Genomic DNA, 22,559 nt, shown 5'->3' on the forward strand with positions numbered 1-22,559 from the left:
TTGTGTTCTGGTGAGTAAGCTCACATTCACTTGATGATTTACCTTTCAGTTGTGCCTCTTATAAGTTTAACTTTTCTGTTGATGTGTATCTTCGATTACAATTTCTGGAAGTTAAATTTAATTTTTTTAAAGTTTCTATCCTGCCTATTTTATTTGATGCTCTTTCTTCCTGTCTGTCTGTCTCTCTCTTGTATTATGATCCCAACAGCATGTGGTCCATAAATTTACACCAGCTTCATGTATCGTTGTTAAAGTTTCTTTGGTTCTAGAAATTTTAACATTGATGTGTTGTTTTGGAGGCCTCATTATCACATTCACATACTATTCTGTTTGTGGTGGGGCACACATTTTAGGTTTGGGTTTCATTCTGGCAGCTCCTGTTCTGTTTGTTTGTTTTTCTTCACTTTTTTCCTGAGTCCCTGGATAGACAGCAGATTTCTCTGTGGTTCCCTTAAAAGGACCACCAGGCTTTATATAAGAAGTGCCTGTCTAGCTTTCCAGGTTCCAGATACCACACTCCATGTCCATGTCCCCAAGTACTTTAAGCCCCAAGTTAGCTTCCACCTTGAACTATGTCTGAGTCCCCTCTTTGGTTCTAGGGCTGGTAGATTTTCTTCTCTTTTTCTTTTTAAAATTTTGGCTTAGAGTATTAATAAATGCCTTTCAAATATTTTTACATGTTTGTTGTAATGGGAAACACATTCTATATGATTCTGTCAATTCTTCTGTTGTCTAACTTTCAATATAAATTTAATATTTAATACTGTCAATACCTTCTATCATGAATTCTAAAAGTAACCCCAAGGAAGTCCCCGTAAAACAATTTTCTCCAAATAATGCTCCTTATTTAAAAAAATTATTATAGTTGATCTACAGCGTTCTCTCAATTTCTGCTATACAACAAAGAATATTTCTTATTTAATGTAAACTTTATGCGACTTGCATTTTGTCCAATAGTAGACCTATGGTTACAATACCCCCCTGAAAGTAGCATATATCACTTTTCTTATCTTGTGTTCCCATATAAGGAAATGTATATGAACATTTGAGTGCATTCAGTGAAACAGAAACATTAAGAAATATTTGTCATGGCTAGGAGAGGGAAATTTTTCATAAACATGGTTTCTTTTTGTTTATTATTGTATAAATTTTCCTTGTCACTTGTCTGTTTTAACTTGTTGATAAATTATCTTTGGATAGCTTTTATTCTAGGTATGTTTCAAAAGTTTTATCATACTAAGTAAAAGTGTACATTTAGTCGAAGCTTGTAATACTGAATAATAAATATGGATTGTTAATGGAAAGTCCAAATGTGTGGATCAATATAACGATCTGAATCTCCATTCTTGCAAAAGCTATGTAACCTTAGATAAGTCATTTAATATCAATCTCTACATGAAAATAATGATAATCACTCTATCCTACAAAGCTGTACATCTTTATATCTAGTGACATCATCAATTTAGTATCTTTACTTATTCATCCTAGAAAAACATACTAAACAATTTTCAGACACCTTGGTGGACAGTTTTTACCACCAAACAATTTATAATCTGGTGGTGAAAAGTTATTAATAAAATAGGATATTAAGGGCTAATGAAGATATTTACGGCTTGCTGTCAGAGGACAATAAAATGTAGTTCTGGTTTGCACTGGCGTGTTAATAAATATGTAATACATTTATTTAGCTGATGACCTTTCAAAATGTCTTGGCTTGTCATTTAGCCAATTAGAATGATAGGCCAGACCACTCAACTGAGAAGCAGGCCCTTTATAAGTCTTCATTCTTCTCAGTTTCCTTATCAAGTAAGTTTGGCCACATATTGCAAATATGGAAAGTTCAGTCTTATTTGAAGAATAACATTTAGGCTTAAAAAAAAAAAAAAGGCTCAAGAAAAAAAAAACTGTTTTGGGAAAGATCATGCAAATCCTAAACTCTTCCTTGGCAGATGAACTGCTTCCTTCACTGAGTGCTTTTTTTGTCCTAGCAATCATGTGAGGGTCAAGTTTGCAAGTAAAAGGAAATCTCGACACTGCTGATGACATCTCGTAACTAGTATTTTTAAATGTCCAGAAAATAACAATACTACATTTCAAAGTTCCCATTCAGCATGAATGAGTGTTTAGACCTATCTTATGTTAGAAAAATTGCTAGGTTTTAAGAAGGTCGCTGCACCTATCAGACAATTGAGAACAACACATCTGAGACTGTAACCTCTGTGATCTCAGTGACAGCAAAGTTCGGTTTGTGCCAAAATTATCAGAAGTGTTATCGGAGTTACTGGACTGTGTCTTAGAGGATAGCAAGAGCTTAGGGAAAGATAAAAATTGTGATTCCACCTGTGCTACATAGAGGCAAGGTGTATATGAAGTGGAAAATATCCTAAAGAGCAACTTTTCATATTTTGAAGCAAAAGGTGACCTTCTAAACTGATTCTCTATTTGTTTGAAAGAAAATGATACATAGCAACCTCTCTCTCTCTCTCTCTCTCTTTTCTTTCTCTCTCTCTCTTTTTTTTTTTTTTTTAGGGCTGTATCTACGGCATGTGGAAGCTCCTGGGCTAGGGGTTGAATTAGAGCTTCAGCTGCCGGTCTACACCACGAACATGGAAACACAGGATCTGAGCAGCAGCTGAGACCTCTGTGGCAGCTTGTGCGATGCTGGATTCTTAACCCACTAAGGGAGCCCAGGAATCAAACCTGCCTCCTCACAGAGACAACATCAGGTCCTTAACTCTCTGAGCCACAAGGGGAACTCTACCAATCCCTCTTTTCAGACACGAGGCTTAGATTTTTATCTTCAGTTATTTTTAAATCTGAATATATTTGAAATACCTAGTTTTCCTTAGAGATTGTCCCTGTAATTTAAGGACAGAAGACTGCTGAACCCTAAACGCTAGATACATCAAATTACTGGTTTAAAGGTTGAGACAAAAGGCCTTTCAGAAGGCCTACAATGAAGGAAAGAAAAGGAAATGAGAAAATAAAGTGAAATCAACAACATAACTCAGAAGTGATATATTTGACAAGGACCACGATGCTTTTCTGCTTGAAGAAGCATTTTTTTCGTGGTTTAATGATTCAGGGGTCCTCATTCACTACTCATCCTTTTTCAGTTCCGAATACTCCACTAAAAGAACCCTTGCTCAGTCGTCTGGTAATTTCCTAACTATCATCTTAAAAGAAACGTGAACCCTTTCCATTATGGACTTTATTGCGGAATCCAATGTGCCAAAAATGCCTTCCTCCTTATAACCCTCAATTCCCTCAGCTCCTGGGCACCATCTTCCTGCTTCCCTCTCTCATCTTCACCCTCCTTCTCTCTTGGCTCCTTTTCCAGTCCAGGCCTTGAATGTGGGCAGAGCAAACTGTGACCCTTTGCTCTTCTTTGAGTGTCACCTTTACTGGCATGATTTTACCTGCTAACTGGGGGTGGATGACTTGTTATCTACAACCCAATCTGTCCCTTTTCCTGAGTTTAGACACTTAGGATGCATTTGCCGCTGGATTCCTCTATAACATATCAGACACACTGAATGTGACCAAAAATGCGATTTCTTCTTTCAAAAGAAGCCTCCTACTTTACATTTTTCTACTTCAAGTCTCCTACTAAACCTCACCATGCCCATCTGTGCATGGTCCGTGGAAGCCTAACATCTTTTCTCACCTAGTTTGGTCTCTCTTTTGTTTTTACGCCCTCACCCTTCCGCAGCCATGGGGTGGAGAGAGTTGGATGTTTATGACGCATACCTGCAAAAGCTCCACTGGTAGCTTTTGCTGGGTGGTAGCTGCTCAGTCAGGCGCTTGATTTTTCAGTTCCATTTGCAACTAGGTGGGGCCATGAGGGGGAGTTCTAATTCACGGATTGTGAGTGGAGGAGTTACCACTTCCAGGTGAAACCACACAAACCTCCAGACATTGCTCATCACGCTCTTTTCCTCTTCTGGTTGCACAGAAATGTGATGGTCGTGGACCTTGGAGGTCAGAGATGATGAGCTGCTTGAGTCCCTGAATAACTGCGGGAGAAGAATTGTTCCACTAAACTGTGCACCTGCTAACTACCATAAGGTGAATAAGACATGAACTTGAATGATGACCTATGTGTTACAGCTGTGGCCTCCCCTACTACAACTAGGATATGATGATGCTGATGGCGATGCTGATGCTGATGCTTAGGGAGAACGGGTTGCATGTCTCATTCTGTTTAAGCACATTACAAATATTTACTCATTTAACTCTAAAGATAGCTCCATGAAGCAGGTGCTATATTTTTTCACATTATTTAAATTACTAAAGGAAACAGATGTTATTCAAATTACTAAAGCCGGATTCATGCTGACTTTTAACCAATAAACTGCATACCTCTCGCATCCTACTCAAATGTCCATTCCAATAAGCCACAAGTTAAGTGTTACTTCTTCCAAGTCTCACTTATCCATCTAGCTGTCTGGTGTCCTGGATAATACCAATGACAACATGACGTATCAGAATACACTATACTGACACATTTTCTGTTGGATTTATCCGTTATACAACAGACAAACTAAACATACTTTCCTAGGGGAAAAAATGAAAGGGTCCTTGAAGGAAGGATCTTTGTTATAGTCATTGCTACGTCCCTACTATACACAGAGCCCAGGCACCTTTTGGCGATGAAGTAATATTTGCTGAACGGTGTTTAAGTTTGGTAAAATTGTCTGGACTTTACCACTATGATCAGAGGAGGCGGTTAATTCAAGTAAATTATAAACCTTCTATGAGTACTAAGGACTAAGAATTACATTTAATGAATTGAAAATATATTTGGCAAAATCATCCCTACAAAATTTGCAGTTAAAAATAAAGAAAACTATCACCTCTTGAAAACTGTTCAGAGGATAAATAAGCTGCATGATAATTATTATCACCGCCTAAGATAATTTCTGAGATGTAATGTATTCTATGAGCTTGAGAGTCTATGTAAACACAGCTAATGATGTAATTTATTGGTTGCTACACAGACAAGTAGGTCCACAGTGTGTGATGACATGAGGCAGAAAGCAAAGATAAGGTAAAGAGAAATGAAGCAGAGCAACCTGGACTATTGAGATAATAAATACTCTTTTTCAGGAATTCAGATTTGGTGTGAGACATTAAATTTTAAGAGAAGAAAAAACATACTCAAAGAAATTATCATCATTCACAGGTGGCCCTTCACTAAAAATGTCCGTCTACATGCCAGATTCCGACTCTAACTTGAAGACTCATAATGGATGGAGGATGTCTTGTGTTTAGACTTAATTAGAATTTTCTAATTTATATATATATGTGTGTGTGTGTGTGTGTGTGTGTGTGTGTATGTATGTGGATAGATAGATAGATAGATAGTCTTTTTAGGGTCACACCCGTGGCATTTGGAAGTTCCCAGGTTAGGGGTTGAATCAGAGCTGTAGCCACTGGCCTACACCACAGCCACAGCAATGCCAAATCTGAGCCTCATCTGTGACCTACACCACAGCTCACAGCAATGGCAGATCCTTAACCCACTGGGCGAGACCAGGGATCGAACCTGTGTCCTAATGGATGCTAGTCAGATTTGTTTCTGCTGAGCCACGACAGGAACTCCTAATTGCTGTATTAAGTAGCAAGGGCACACCTTGCTTAAGTTTATCTCCACTCCACTGGAGATGAGGCATAAGAGGAAATTTGCACCTTGAAGCACCAATATCATCTATAGCTAATAGAAAATGGCAAAAGGAGGCAGATTCAATTTCTTATTTACCTTTTGTCTCAAAATTCTATTTCTTTTTCCTTTGCTCAGGTAATTTTTGCATGGAAATTATACTGAAGCATTTGTGGCTGGTTCAAAATATTAATACATAGTAGGGATATATGCTTATTTAAGTATACTATATAAAAATAGTTGATTAATTTTGACCAAATGGAAAACTATCATATATATGATATGTCATATATTTATATATATATATATATAAATAACCAAGTCAGAAGTTATTTACTGTGTTTGTTTCTTGTTCTACTACAACTACTATAGAGTGATAGAATAATCACTAAATCAACTGTCCATAAGCCTATTTCCATTCCCACATTACATTCCCACTTGTGTGTAAAACCCTCAAGTAACCTAGAATGAAATCATTAAAACACTCTAGACTGCTAAGATCTTTACATGCTAAAATTCTAGGGGGTTTGAAGGCTATCTTGAAAATACTTTCTTAGCTAATTCATTGGAAATTAGCTGGTTGTTTTTCAAAAATATAAATGCAAGTACAAAAATGCTGTAACAAGTAATCTAAAATTATTATTTTCAGCCACCCCAAACCACATTTCTCTTATGAGCTAAAATGTCATAAAATTGATGGACATTAAATAATTAAAAGTTACTTTTATAAAATGTCTCAAGCCATAGGCAGTCCTACTCCAACATCTATACCTCCACTAGAACGAAGAAATCAAGAGTTACATAAGAACCCAAGAGTTTACTAGCATTGATTCTATAAAATAAGATGTGCAAACGACTGGAAAACCCCAAAACATTAACTTTTTTAAATACAAAATAGGCAAAAATAATTAGGCCAAAAACTTAGGCTAATGAGATGGAGAATGTGGAGGTATGTATTAAAATGTAGAGACATATTTCTGACGTGCACTTACTCCCCCAAGAGTTGATCATGAATCTTCTGTGGGAATGAGTGAGAATCTATCACATGGATAGAAAACATGACTAGTTAGAATCTTATACAATATATTCTGTGTGCCCTGGACTGATATTCAAAAGAAACACAAGGTGAATGTCCTTCCTGTTCAAGGTGATTGCTCAGGTTAGGGCGATAGGTCCACCTCTAACATGCACAAGGTCTGGAGCAGACACCCCAGTCTGCAGGTACAATCCCATCCTCATCTCCATAGTCATCTCACAGCTTACCCTGCTGCTCAGGGTATTCATAGCAGCACCGCAGTTGTCCATGAAAGAACAGAACTGGGGAAGAGGTTGGCCAAGGCCCCTGATACCAGCTTGGAACTGCAAAATCAGAGTAATCTGAGACCCCAGATTCAGAACAGGGAACATGGGCTCTGAGTGGGTATGTTTTTTTCGCTCTCAACAGACTCCTTGTCAAGAGTGCGATGAAGGAGTGGTATGCCTGAGAAGGAACAGAATAGAGCAGCTAATGCTCATTACCCAGAATCTCAGGTTGGTACCACACAGTTGATTGAGCAATGGACAGATGATGATTAAAGTTATGCCAATAGGATCATTACATTTGAGACAGCATGCTGTACCAAGACACACAGAAATTGAAGTTTTGGGGGCACAGGAGTCTAATGGGCACTTTACTGGAGCAAATTTCCATGAGCCCCTGTTACTTAGGTCTTTGGAGCTTATTCTTACACAATTGTTTCTTCAATCCTCTGATCCATCCTAAAATCTTTAGAAAAAAAGACCTTGATTTATTTAAAAATGGTAAGATTGATTTCTAGTATATACACTAAAGACGAATATAAACTGTTAACTGCAGTTATTATTACTCTATCTTGGCCTCACTTTAGAAGTTGGAGTATTACAACAATAATTGATGATATGTGTAATAAAGAAAAACAGTCCCATATTCAAGGAACTATATGGCCTACCTAAAAATATAAGATTCCAGAACCTCTCTGATGTTGATACCAGTAGTGGGTTTTAATGAAGAATAAGAGATTTTGAAATGCTGAGCAGTCTGATTCTGACTTTTTAATTAGTTTGTCTTGTCAATTATTTATGTAGTATGGGCACTGCAGGACACTGTTACATAATTTTCAATTTACATACAAATTTCAGGGTCAAACAATGATCAAGTTATGTTTTTATGCATAAAATGATTACAAATAAGTCTAATCACAGTCTAATATTATCTTTGATGCTTTCCATTGAACGTTCTCACATGTGTGAGATGTATAAATTTAATTTGCACTGTATTTTTGATTTAATATTTCATTTAAATCCTCAGAATTTAATAAGTTTATTGTAGACTAAAATAAATATTTTGAGGCATTTTATAATTGTTTACAAAGAGTTCAGCTGCAATAAAAAACTTTAAAACATTTTTTATCAAAATCTTAAAAACTTCTTGAATAAAATCTCTAACCATTGTGTCATTTGGTTAAATTAATTAATCTTTCTGAGGCTCAAATTCCTCATCTGATAAATGGAGATTCTGAAGTTCCTATATGAATAGTAGGGTTGTGTGAACATTAAATGAGATAATGTTTACAAAGTTTTCAGTATACACTTAACATTTAGTAATTAGTTCTTTGGTGTTACTTTCTCCAATTTTTTTTTCTTGATTCTTGACTATTTGCCCTCTCAGAACCTTAGTTTCTTTATCTATAAAATGGGGTCTTATAAGATTTAGCTAAAAGAAAATATATGAAGTTGGTAAAAATGTCCTTCATTTACAGATGTTGAAAGTCTTAATTCTTCTTGCAGCCATCTTCGGCCAGCACACCCTCTACAACAAAATGCTGCATTAAGAAAATGCTAATAATATTTTACTATCGTTTACTTTCTAAATAGTGTCAGAAAATGCTCTCAGTATTAATAGATGATATTAATTCTTGACTTACAATGGACTGGGTACTGGTTTAATCACCTTGCAAGGATTAAATCAATAGATTTCTACAATATTCTATTGTATAGAAAAGGCATTAGAGTGGTTAAGTAACTAGTTGCAGGTCACAATTGAGAAACAGTAAAATTATAATTCAAAATTGAGTTAATGATTCCAACACCTATCATGTTATATTACCTCTAAGATATTTTTCCAATCAAAACAGTGATGAAAGAATATAATTAAATTGTGTGTTCTATTTGAACTTTTGAGGAGATTTGAAAAATGTTGAAAAATCTTTAAAAAGCACAGGTTTTCTTGGAATATAAGTGTTAGACCAGAAACACCAAAAGCTCACTGGATTAACTGTCAAACTTAACATAATATTTAAATTTAATATATTGCATAAATTTTTGAGAGATAAACACCAAATAGTGCATTATGCACTAAAAAATAAAGTAGGATTGACATCTTGGGGAAAGAGGTAAATGGAGTAGCTAAACATTCAAAAAAATGATGATATAATTTTCCATAAAACACACTATAAAACATTGAAAAACACTTTTATGTTAGTAAAAATACATTACTGTATTTTACAGTTACATTTTAGATTATTTTAAATATTATTGATAGAAAACCATTTTTTTTTTAACTTCTATTTTTGGCAGTCTGAGATTTTTTGTCACCCAATTCAGACCATCTGAGAGGAAATATTTATAATGTCTAATAAAATACTGAGATGTATTTTCAAATTCAAGACTCTTCAAAGTCTGAAATGAAATAAATTCTGCTTTCTAGAAACTTCTATTGAAATCTGGAGGTAACTTCACGGGCTAAGGACTCACCAGGGTAGGAAACTTACTGGAGGTTCCCACACAAAACTGCAATCAATAGGGCTTATATTGGCTACATTAGAGTAAATGAGAAATAAAGCTGCCTCTCAGAAGTGGTGGAGATAGATATAGAATCACCTGTATATCTATCTCTCAATCCATTTCTATCGATAAATACTTGTGTTTATGATAAGTATAAATAGATATAGATATTTAACAATCATCTGAATCTAAAATTTACAGACTAACAAAAGGCTAAAAGGAGCCAAAACACTCCTAAGAAAGATCAAAATCAAGAGACCATATTCTTCAGATAACAAAACTTATTTAAACATTATAAAAAATAAGAGGTGTGGAATAGTGGAGATAGACTCCTAGACCAGAGAACATATGGAAGACCTAGAACTGAACCCTATGTGTTCACATATTTGATTTTTGGCAGACTTGGCATGCAGATTGGAAGGTAATGAATGGACCTATCATGTATAACCAATCTTCAGGCTAAGTTACAGGTACATCAGAGAGTACATGAAATTTCTGCAAGAGGATAAAGGCATATAGATAGTTTTAAGGAAATCAGTTTCTAGATTTGTACACCTATGTTCATAGCACCATTATTCACCATAGCCAAAAGGTGGAAGTAACCCAAGTGTCTACTGACAGATGAATGGATAAACAAAAGTGGTATATACACACAAGGGAATATTATTCAGCCTTGAAAAGGAGAGAAATTCTGATCTATGGTACAACATGGATAAACTCTGAAGATATTATGCTAAGTAAGCCAGTCACAAAAGAACAAATATTGCATGATTTCACTTGTATGAAGGACACAGAGTAGACAAATTCACAGAAAAAGAAAGTGGAAAGGTGCCTGCCAGGGGGCTGAGAGTAGGGGGAAAAGAATAGTTATTATTTAATAGGTACAGAGTTTCAGTTTTGCAAGATGAAAAGAATTCTTGGATGGATGTTGGTGGTGGCTGAACAAGGTAAAAACACTTAGTGTCACTGAACTGTACACTTACAACTGATTAAGATATGGTCAATTTTATGTTCTGTGTATGGTGCCACAAGTTTTAAAAAAATCAAAATATTGGCTGATTGTCCACTGAGTGATAGGTACTGTTCTACAAGCGGAGCGTGACTTTATCCTCCGCTTAAATTTGGAAACATTTTTATTGATAGACAAGTTTTGGATTGCCAAAACATTTAAGCTCTGATTTGCATAGTATATGGGATATTGCCATGAAAATGGCAAATACTATTGCCTAGAATACTGAACTTTCACATTGTTAAAATATATATGTGAGGAATATGGGATAAATTAATATTTAGAAGTTACTGCATATAGAAGTGGGACAGCTGTCATGAGGATGTGTATTTATGCACTTATTTAAATTTTAAGAATAAAGCCAAGTTTGTTATGATGAAAATCAGCCTGTTTGAAAATGAGAGGAGTTCCCATCGTGCCACAGTGGCTAATGAATCCGACTAGGAACCATGAGGTTGCAGGTTTGATCCCTGTCCTTGCTCAGTGGGTTAAGGATCTGGCGCTGCCATGAGCTGAGGTGTAGGTTGCAGACATGGCTTGGATCCCGCATGGCCGTGGCTCTGGTGTAGGCCATCAGCTACAGCTCCAATTAGACCCCTAGCCTGGGAACCTCCATGTGCCACGGGAATGGCTCAATAAAACGCAAAAAGACAAAAAAAAATTAAAATGAGAACTGTTTGCCAAATAGTACACATGGCAGCTATTTTAAAAACAATGAATGGACTAAATCTGCATCTCCAAAGTTTTGATACAAAAGGGTATTAAATTTTATCCAAAGCTTTTTCTGCATCTATTGAGATGATCATATGATTTTTTTCTTCAATATGTTAATGTGGTCTATCACATTTCTTGATTTGCAAATACTGAACCATCCTTGCACTCCTGGGATAAATCCCACTTGATCATAGTGTATGATTCTCTTAATGTATTTCTGAATTCAGTTTGCTAAAATTTTGTTGAAAATTTATATCTATATTCAACATCAGTGGTATTGACCTGATATTTTCCCTCTTTTTTTGCAGTAGCTTTATTTGGTTTGGTATTAGGGTGATATTTGTTTCATAAAATGAATTTGAAAGCATTCATTTCCTTCTAATTTTTTGGAACAGTTTGGTAAGAAACTTAAAAATTTTGGTAGAATTCACCTATGAAGCCATCTTATCATGGATATTTTTGTGTCTTTTTTTAATACTGATTCAATTTCATTACTGGTAATTTATCTCATCATATTTCTATTTCTTCCTGATTCAGTTTTGAAATATTGTATATTTTAAGGAATCTATCAATTTCTTCTAGGTTCTCCATTTTATTGGAGTTTAATTATTCATAGTAATCTTCTCTGATCCTTTGTATTTCTATGGTGTTGGTTATAACTTCTCTTTCATTTCTGATTTTGTTAATTTGAGTGCTCTCTCCTTTTCCTTGGTGAATCTAGCTAAAGATTTATCAGTTTTATTTATCTTTTCAAAGAACCAGCTCTTAGTTTCTTAGTTTCACTGAACTTTTTTTTTAATTCCTATTTCATCATTTCTTCTATCATCCTTATATGTCTTTCCTTCTACTAACTTTAGGTTTTGTTTTTCTTTTTCTAGTTCCCTGAAGTGTAGAGTTAGATTCTTTACTTGATACTTTCCTTGTTTCCTGAGGTAGGCTTGTATTACTATAAATATCCCTCTTGAACTGCTTTTGCTGCATTTCATAGATTTTGGATTGTTGTTTTCCATTTTCATTTGTCTCCAGATATTTTTTTATTTCATCTTTGATTTCTTCAGTGACCCATTGGTTGTTTAGTAGCATGCACTGTATACCTAAATCATGTGATGAACTTATTTTATCAAAAATAATTGATAAAAGTATATTAAAATTATTTACATTTCAAATTTCTCACATCTTTATGAGTATATTGTGTTAAAAAAAGGAGCCACTGAATGGAAGAATAAAAAGGATTACTAACAGTAACTCTGTAAGTCTTGGTAAGTAAATCATTCTTGGATATTATTCCCCCAGATTGAGAGAATGAATAATTCTACTGATTATATTGTAGTGAATTCTTTTGTAAGTCAGGTGATTTTTTAATTTGTTACTTCCAAAAATTCAAACAATGGTTAGTTTTCAGATTTTAGATCAAAAGTAGTTTTTGATTATAAAGTATTTTGGTTTTTGACTTATTGTTGGCATGTAATTCATTTTAAGCACTTGAAGGAAAATGCTATAACAAAATTTAATCTTAACAACACAGCTTTTGTGAATAATGTTTCTTACCACTTACATCAATAAAAACAAAATTAAAAATAGAATTAAATTATTTCTTATCCTAGGAATACTCATTCACAAATACGTAAAATAACTGATGTTATGATTTACAGTTCCATGAATAGTAAAGAATCCCAAAAAACTTTAGCTAAAGAAACAAATCACCAAAAATATATACAATTTGTACTGTATGACTTTATTTACCTAAAGTATAAAACTCGACAAATTAAATATATGATTTAGCATTACAGTTGTGCAAAAACTAAAAATAAATTCAAGAATATGATATCATAAAAGGCAGGGTAATGATTTCCTCTAGCAGAAAAATACATGATTGGAGAAGTGCATGTAAGGATTTCCAAAGTACAGATAACACGTATAATTTGCGTAGAGTATCTTGGGGGATCATTTTAACATTATGCTGAAAATATACTTTTAAAATCACTTTTATATGTATAATTAGGGCTCATGTAACTGGCTTCACATTAGAATTATCTGAAGCTTTAAAAATTATGGCTGCCTGGAACCCACATCCAAAGATAATGATTAAAGTGGTCTGGAATGGAGCCTGGGAAAAGATATTACTGTAAGCTCCCCAAGAGATTTTAGAATGAGGCCAGAGTTAAGGGCCACAAGCACTGATGCATTTCAAAATAGGAAATAAACATTGTTTAAAAAAATAAATAACGAGAAAGCCAGATTGGGGGAAAAGAGAGAGAGAGAACGATCACTTGATCCTGGAAAGTTGCAGATTCTGAATTTTTCAGATCATCTAAACACTGGGGCTAAGGTTTATTCCTTGTTGAAAGCCTCCATATGCCTAACTGAGCACATAATCTCATGATCTATTTCAGACATTCCATAACTTATTTGGCGATTGCACCCAAGGCCCAAAGAAAGCTGTACTCCACTCAACTTCATTTTGATGTGTTCATAATATTTAATATATCAGAATTAACTTTAAATCAATGATTCAACCCATAAAGGTATACCTAGGCATGAAATAACTCACACTAGAGTGATCTAGAAATACATTAATAATAGTAAAAACTCAATTATGTATATGTGAAAATATTAATAAATATTTTTTATTATTTCACATATGTATGTATATGTTCAACCAACTCATTTAGCTTATTACAGATTAAAAGAATCTTTTAATACTTTGGACTATGCTTATATTTAAAGCAATTAAGAAACCAAAAGTATCACCTTGCCAAATGAACTCCTATGAGTCCTTTATAATCAGGATAATCACCCAATTCCACATTTTAGTTTCCACTGGAGTGAGACAATTAAGAGAATTCTAATTAACCACTAAGAAATAAACAACTAAAGTGAATGCAAGATATTCCCTCAGTGCAAAGCACAACAGATTAAAAAACAAAGGAGTAGATTACAATACTAGGATAGCAAATTTTACCACACATGTGAAAAACAAACATACAATGTTTTGGTGAATTTTCTTTCTTTATCTTCTTTCCTTTTTCTTTTTTTGGCCAGAGAACTCAAAAGAAGGAACAATCAAAAGTATAAAATAGCATAACTAAAGTTAGACGAAATCTGTATGGTGGTGAAGAAGTATGGTTCAAGGACATAAAGTAAAAGTTTGATTTAATTAAGTTAAAGAAATTGGATGGGAATGTGTTCATCAAAAGTGCCATAAACAATATGAGAAGGCAATAAAAACATATATAAAATATATCTTATAAAAGAATGTTTACATAATTAGTGAAGAAAAACAATATCCAAACCAATACAAGAAAGCAAACAGCTCAATAGAAACTTTTGACAAGGAAATGGATGGGTAATTATCAAAAGAAGAAATGTAAAAGAGCAGAGTTCCCGTCGTGGCGCAGTGGTTAACGAATCCAACTAGGAACCGTGAGGTGCCGGGTTCGATCCCTGCCCTTGCTCAGTGGGTTAAGGATCCAGTGTTGCAGTGAGCTGTGGTGTAGGTTGCAGACGTGGCTCAGATCCTGCATTGCTGTGGCTGTGGAGTAGGCCAGTGGCTACAAGTCCGATTAGATCCCTAGCCTGGGAACCTCCATATGCCATGGGAGTGGCTCTAGAAAAGACAAAAAAAAAAAAAAAGAAAAAAAAAGTAAAAGAGCAATAACAAGCATTCTTGCTAAAATAAAAATTAAAAAAAAGATTTAACTGCATTATTAACCGTAGATGTAAATTAAAACACTGTATCATTTAACTAAGGAAAATTTTCTTTTGAAAAATTTAATGAAAATCAGTCCTGGTGAGGATTTAAGAAATAGATAAATTAATTTACCAGAACTAAAAAAGGAAATAATTTTTTTTCCTGCAACATCTGCAGCATGTATAAATTCCCAGTAAGAATACAGCCTGTACCACAGCAGTGACCCAAGCTGCTGCAGTGACAGCGCCAGATCCTTAACCCATTGCATCACAAGGGACTTCCAGGGAAAGAAATCCTGATGGAAGAGGCGAGGATTTAAGAAAGGTTACAGGTGTTGAGTTATGACGACAGGAAGCATGGCCAAAGATTGAGGACAACTAAGCAATAAGCAAATTTAGGAGATGACATTGAAGAAACAAAGCAAACAACACTGGATGAAGAATTGCCAATAGTACTTTACATTTTAATAATCATTCTTATTGGAAATGTACATTAAAGTCATAATTTTGTATACTCTTAGGCTGGGATAGTACATAGTAGGAACTTGTGGTAAGCTAGTCATTCTCTAAACAAATATCCACTTCCTTGCTCTTAATTAGTTTTGAATACACATTTTTAGATTTTTTTATAGTTTGATCATACAACAAGCTTTTGGCTAACTAGTTATAAGTGGAATTGATGTGCAACAACTTCAAGAAAACCTTTTAAAGGACAGCTGATGTGTGCTTTATTGCCTTTTTCCCCTACCTTAATTTTTTTCCTTCCAACTGGGAGTTAGACATCATGACTGGAGCTAAAGTATCCATCCTGAACTGTTATCTCCCCACCACCCAGGATTTCATATAACCATCTCCCTCTCTCTATTCTTACTGCAATGCCCTATCTGAATTTGTTACTTTCTATGTACACCTTCATCTAGCCATCTGTTGGAATAAGGAATGCCTCTGTGTACTTAATATATGTGGAGGTATTTATTATATTTGTTGAATGAATACTATTCTAAGAATACATGTTCCATGAGCCAGTAGTTGACTTGTTGACCCCATCCATATGGTCACAAGGTGGGGGCTCAGTAGGCATGCTAGTATAACACGTCCCTGCCATCAGACTAGTTAACTGGTCTGAAGATGGCCATGTGACCCAAGATAGGTCAACTGCAGTCATTAACCAAAGAATTGAGAAGTATAACTAGTGGTTTTCTGCAAGTGTGTGGAGGCTCTTGAATCCTGTGAGGTAATCACAATTTCTGCCTATGTATGGTGAAGCAGAGAAACCTGATTCCACAGAGAGAGGAAGCTGAAACATTTGTGCAGAGCGAAGCAGTTAAAAGAGACAAGAGACAAAGAAAGAGCACAATTCAAATTTGCTCTCTCCAATCCCTGGCTTTAGAACCTTCCTAAAGCTGGGCTGCACTCCTGAGCTTGGGTTTCCTGAGATTCTTCATATCCTTAAATAAACTCACTTTATGTTTGACGATATTGGCAATTAAACTAGACCTAATTAACCTAGAGTCTTCCCAGAAATGATCATGAGGATGTATAAAGACTGAAAGGCCAAAAAGTAAATGAGTGGAAAGAAATCCAAACCACACTTGGTTTTTTTGTTGCTCTCCTTCCTGACCTTTTAATCAGACAATTTAAAACCGTATTTCCCAACTCCTACTTTCCAAACAATTTGTGTGACTCATCTTGCTCAAATCCCTCCAGAATCCCTTCTGTATTAAACATCCTTATTCTCTTCTTAAAAGAGATTGTGTATGCACTGGGTGGAGTTTCAAGATGCCACTCACCACATAGGTGTTCAATACATATTAGCCTCCTTGTATTGTCTGGATGATCATGTATGCAATGCAGGTTTTGGTAAAACAATGAGGTTTGTATGCAACTAATCAATGAAGGAATTAGGTCAATACAACACTGGATTTGTATGTATTTTTACAGGACTTTCCCTCTACAATGTCTTGTGCCCTCGAGGCATAGTAGATAAATTGGAAATACACTAACATAGCTAAGCCAGAGAGCCACGGAAGAATACAGGGCTGTTGAGCATGCCCTTAGACCTGAGTTTCTTTGCTCTGTTTCTCCACACGCTCTTTTTTGGAAGTGCTTATTTTTATATGAGTTTTTCTAGTCTTGGGTCATTTTTCCCATGTCTTCATAATTCAACAGCCTTAAATTATTTTTTATACCACACTTATTCATCAATATTCTTTGCCTCCTACCCTATTCCTTCTTTTTAGGTAGAGTAACACATTTGCTGAAAAGTTCCTCTACGTATTAGGATTTTAAAATGATTTAAACTGTGCCTGTATTTTTATTTTGGTTGCTTGCTTTAAACTGTGTCTGTATTTTTATTATGGTTGCTATTGTTTATATTTAGTGCTATTCAACTTAGTTATCCATGCTTATAAGTGGTTTACCCCAATTCTGTTCTCCCATAAACCCTTTCCTGTGATTATTCAATGGATGAAACATTCATTCAAAAAGATACATGTACTCTACGTACAAATTATTCATTGCAACGTTATTCATAGTAGCCAAGACATGGAAACAACCTAAATGTCCACTGACAGATGAATGGATTAAGAAGATTTTGGTACATGTATACAATGGAATACTACTCAGTCATGAAAAGACAAACTAATGCCTTTTGCAGCAACATGGAGGGAACTAGAGATTCTCATCCTAAGTGAAGTAAGTGAGAAAGAAAAAGACAATACTATATGACATCACTTATTTGTGGCATCTAAAATGCGGCACAGATGATCCCATCTGCAAAACAGAAACAGATCATGGCCAAGGAGAGTAGATTTGTGGTTCCCAGAAGGGAGGGGGAGGGAGTGGGATGAACAGGCCGTTAGGGTTTTTTGTTGTTGTTGTTGTTTGGTCTTTTAGGGCCAGACCCATAGCATATGGAGGTTCCCAGACTAGGGGTTGAATCAGAGCTGTAGCCACCAGCCTATGCCACAGCCACAGAGACGAGGGATCTGAACCGCGTCTGTGACCTATACCATAGCTCATGGCAACAAAGAATCCTTAACCCACTGAGCAAGGCCAGGGATCAAACCGGCATCCTCATAGATCTAGTCAGGTTTATTAACCACTGAGCCATGACAGGAACTTCATTTGGGGGTTTTGGATGCAAACTACTATATTTGGATTGGATGGGCAATCAGGCCCTACTGTAAAGCACAGGTAACGGTATGTAATTGGGTCACTTTGCTTCACAACAGAAATTGATGAAAGATTGTAAATCAACTACAGTTTAATTTAAAAAATGAGTTTTTTCAGAAACTCATATATGTATAGGTATGTGTTTTATCAAATATAATAGACAAAAAAATGGTTTCTGCCCTTGGCCTAATATTTATGTTATTTATAAATACCTGTGGATTTTATTGAAACTCATTTATGTTTTAAACAACTGGATATAAATGTATTGACTTATTTGAAGTATACCTACAGCTTGTATATCACATATATGTTTCAAGACTAAGGAGTTCATCTTTCAATTTATAATGGAAAGTAAATATATATATGTGTGTATATATATATATCAGTGTAAAACAGAAGTCTCACTGATAAACATTAATATTCATTTTGATTAGAAAATAATTAGTAAAATGTAATTCAGTAAAAATGGAAATGCCATATTGTTGCAAATTCTCTATGCAGTGATCCAGTTATTAAGTGGGGAAATATTCACTATAACAGAAATGAATTCTAATTAGAAATTGCATGAATAGAGGATAATGTTAGTATTCAGATTTACAGAAGCCTTCATTCAAACCTAGAGATATTTCAAAGGCTATTTAAGGCTCACTAAAAATGTATGCCCAAGTAATTATATTTTCTTAATATTATGAATGAACCAAGTTATTATGCTCGATTATCATCAAGTATAATCACATTAATTATAATATTCAGTTTATCATTATGATGTGATTACAATTACATCTTTAAATGTAGACCTTTTTGACACCGAAATGCTAATTTTATTAAGTTTATTGAAAGATAAAGTAATATCTGATATTTCTAGGTATGTAATAAATGGTTGACTTGAATGCAATGTTAAAGTAATTAGAACCATTCATGGCTTTGATTTTCTTATTTAAAATAGCTGATTAAAATGAAATAAACTCAATTACTCAGTCCTATTGTCTAAAATACGGGCATGGAACCAGGAATAAGAATCTATTCCCCGATTTTACAAGAAGCAAATAATCTGGTTCTCTGGCTTAATAAAGAATCATGTTGTTGACCATGACCAGGAGGCTTCTCCCCTGAGGCCTGTCTCAAATTAATTCAAGCAGTAAAGCAACGTGAGGCTACAGCTGTCAGTGAAGAGAAGTAGCCAAGTGAGGCCACAAGCACTTCCTCCACCTCTTGGTTCTGAATTTTGTTTAGTGTCAGCTTTAGTTTTCTGACTACTTTTCGCATAAGACTGGAGCCAAGGATGATGCTAGATGTTCTTTCTTAACATATTTAGAGTATTAGAATCTAAAAGGTAAATACATTTTTATATAGTAGAAAAACTGAAAATAAGATTCCTCTATTTAATGCAGGAAATTGTATAGGACGTTAGTGAGGACTGACTAGGTGATATGACACTTAAAAAATAATCCTCACGTCTCAAAAACATTGTTTGGTCACTGGCTCTATCCTGTTGGCAGAGTGACCTTCCTCTACAAACTCAAGGGAACCAGGCAGATGTGGACAATAAGGATATTTCAAAAATAGTAAATATCTCTATCACACACAATGGGAGGTTGAAATTTTTTGTAGTATTTGTTTATAAATCGATGAATTGAGATCACTATTCTCCCCTTTTGGGGAGAACCCACATTTTGGGGAGTTCCCTTTCTGGCTCAGCAGTTAATGGACCTGATGAGGATCCATGAGGATGCGGCTCTATCCCCAGCCTCGCTTAGTGGGTTGCTGTGAGCCACGGTGTGATCCAAGCCAGATCGCAGATGTGGCTTGGATCCTGCGGTGCTGTGGCTGTGGCTGTGGCTGGCAGCTGTAGCTCCAATTTGACCCCTAGCCTGGGAACCTCCATATGCTGTGGGTGCAGGCCTAAAAAGCCAAAAAAGAAGAACCAACATTTTTGAATCAATAAAAATTAGTTACCTTTCCTTGAAAAATCAAAATGTTTGAGTTCTGCATAAGGTATGCTATATACCTAGCAAAATGTGCATTTATGTATTATGGACATGTTACTGATATGTAAGTTGGGAAAGCAATATAATCAGGATATATATTAACTATACAAAATATTTTGAAGCATGACCTTGACACATCTGTTAATCAATAAAAAATATTTACAGGAATGTAAATAGTTACTTCAAGTAAGACTACTTTTTCCTAGTCTTTTTTCGGACTATTTGAAAACCATTGGGCACTTCATCCAGCCAATAGATAAAATTTAGTAGGAAGTATCAGGTTTAATTTAAAGGTATGAATTGGTTCTGACACATAGATTATATTTAACAACTTACATCAATTCTTGGCAGAAAATTTAGCTTTAGGTACAAAAGGCACGTTGCAATTTAAGAAAACCTAGAATAAAAATACTCTTACATAGCCAGAAAAAGAAAGAAACTGCTGTGAGGTAGATCTCAGGCAAGTTCTATAACATTTGGACATAAAGTTTGTTTTCTTTCTCCTCCCTTCCCTTATTGAAAAACTTTCTGAATCCAAGATTTTAAAACGTCTGTAACGAAGACAGCTTGAACATTAGATTTTTTTAAAAGCGGGATTTACAATGTTTAAAATATTTCAGCTAGTGTTACTAAAATACACCACTGTTGGGAGTACTAATCTGATATTACCTATTTTCTCTCAAGAGCATTTGAAATTATTGACAAACTAGATAAGCCAAGTGTTATGTGGCTGCTTTTACTCCAAGGCATTCATCATGATTTTAGTAGCAATTCTAGACTGTTATGGCTAAATCTGGTGGTTTCTATGTCATTAAAAATCAGTAAAGAAATCAACATGGCAGGTGTTATTTAGTATAACCCCTGGATATCTCAATTTGCCTGAGTTATAATGAAGATAAAATTAAACATGAGGGTGAGGATTTCAATGATAATTATATCTAACATTTATTGACTAGTTACCATGAAGAGTTACTGTCCAAGCCTTTGGCATATATTAACATGTTAAATCCTCACAATTACTCTCTAAAGTAGGTTTGATTTTTATGTCCATAAAAAAACTGAGGTAAAGAGTTGATATGCCACTTATTCAAGGTCACACAGTAACTAAGTGGCAGAGACAAGATTTAAACCTAGTAAGTCTGACTCCAGGGTCTGCTCACTTACCCTCTGTGCTGTGAGATAATCTTCAGTACAGAATAGGTGTTTCTTTTTCTTTTTCTCTTTTGGCCACACCTATGGCATATGGAAGTTCCTGAGCCAGGGACTGAACCAACACCACAAGCAGCGACCTCAGCCATTGCAGTGATCATGGCAGGTCCTTAACGCACTGAGCCACAAGGAAACTCCCAGAGTGGGTGTTTCTGATGACGAAGTTCTGCAGGATGAGGCCCACTGCCATCTCCCCACCTTTACTTTTTTTTTCCCACCTTTACTTCCTTCTGCTCGAGCAATATGCTTCCTCTTCGTAAGTCAGCCTCGCTGGTCCCGAGGCCAAGAGTGTTTTTCCCCAGGATGTTTACGTGGTTGCTTCTTAGTACATTTAAGCCTTTGCTCAACTGTAACTTTCAGAGACAATTTCTGATCACTCAGGGTAATAATTTTCCCTCTCTCTCTCCCTATATCATTCATAGTACTTACCACTACATAACACGATAATATTACATATTATTTTTTGCTTCTGCCACGAGGATGGAACTCAGTGAGGGCTCTGTTCTGAAATTTCACATGTATAACAATATTTGAATAAATGTTTTACTTCTTTCTTTCCTTCTTCCCCCCTTCCTTCCTCCCTCCTTCCCCTTCTTTCTTTACAGGACTGCACCTATGGCATATGGAAGTTCCTGGGCTAGAAGTAGAATCAGAGATGCAGCAGCAGGCCTACACCACAGCCACAGCAATACTGGATCCGACTGCATCTGTGACCTACACCATAGCTCATGGCAACGCCGGATCCCTTAACCCACTGAGCAAGACCAGGGATCCAACCCACATCCTCATGGATACTAGTTGGGTTCTTAACCCACTGAGCCACAACAGGAACCCTGAATAAATATTTTCTATTAACCCCATTGGTCTGTCCAACTATCAGTCCATCCAGCCACCCATCCATACGCACGTTCATCTATCATTTAGGTACCTTTACATTATATAGTGCTACGTATTATCTCTCCATTAGTCATTGAAACGTCTGTTATTTCATTAGAGTGAAATATTTATTTTTTATACTATCATTTTCCCTGCTTTTTCCTGAAAACATTTACTTTAAAATAAAATTGTGAGAGAGCTAAATGCAACACTTGGAACATTCACACATTGAGCAGAAATACAGCTTTTCATCTAAACCAGGTGAGGAAGGTAACTTCTGAAGGCACCCTACAGGGGTCTGTAGAGATTTATGTATTTGCGAACTCTATACAGAGCAATCACTGTTTTGTGATCTCCCGAGTTCAATTTGAATTCAGAGGGAGGCTGCACTGAAATCATTACCATCAAGCCACTATTTTTCACTCCAAATCAATTA

The 22,559-nt window shown here is 35.4% G+C and overlaps 1 protein-coding gene across 1 annotated transcript in view; it reads right to left on the reverse strand.

Moving 5' to 3' along the window:
• Positions 1-22,559, reverse strand: part of MALRD1 (MAM and LDL receptor class A domain containing 1) — a 600,618-nt gene that overhangs the window by 206,944 nt on the left and 371,115 nt on the right. The window lies entirely within an intron of this gene.

This window comes from Phacochoerus africanus, chromosome 12 (assembly GCF_016906955.1).
Source record: "Phacochoerus africanus isolate WHEZ1 chromosome 12, ROS_Pafr_v1, whole genome shotgun sequence".
In the NCBI taxonomy this organism is placed as follows: Eukaryota; Metazoa; Chordata; class Mammalia; order Artiodactyla; family Suidae; genus Phacochoerus; species Phacochoerus africanus.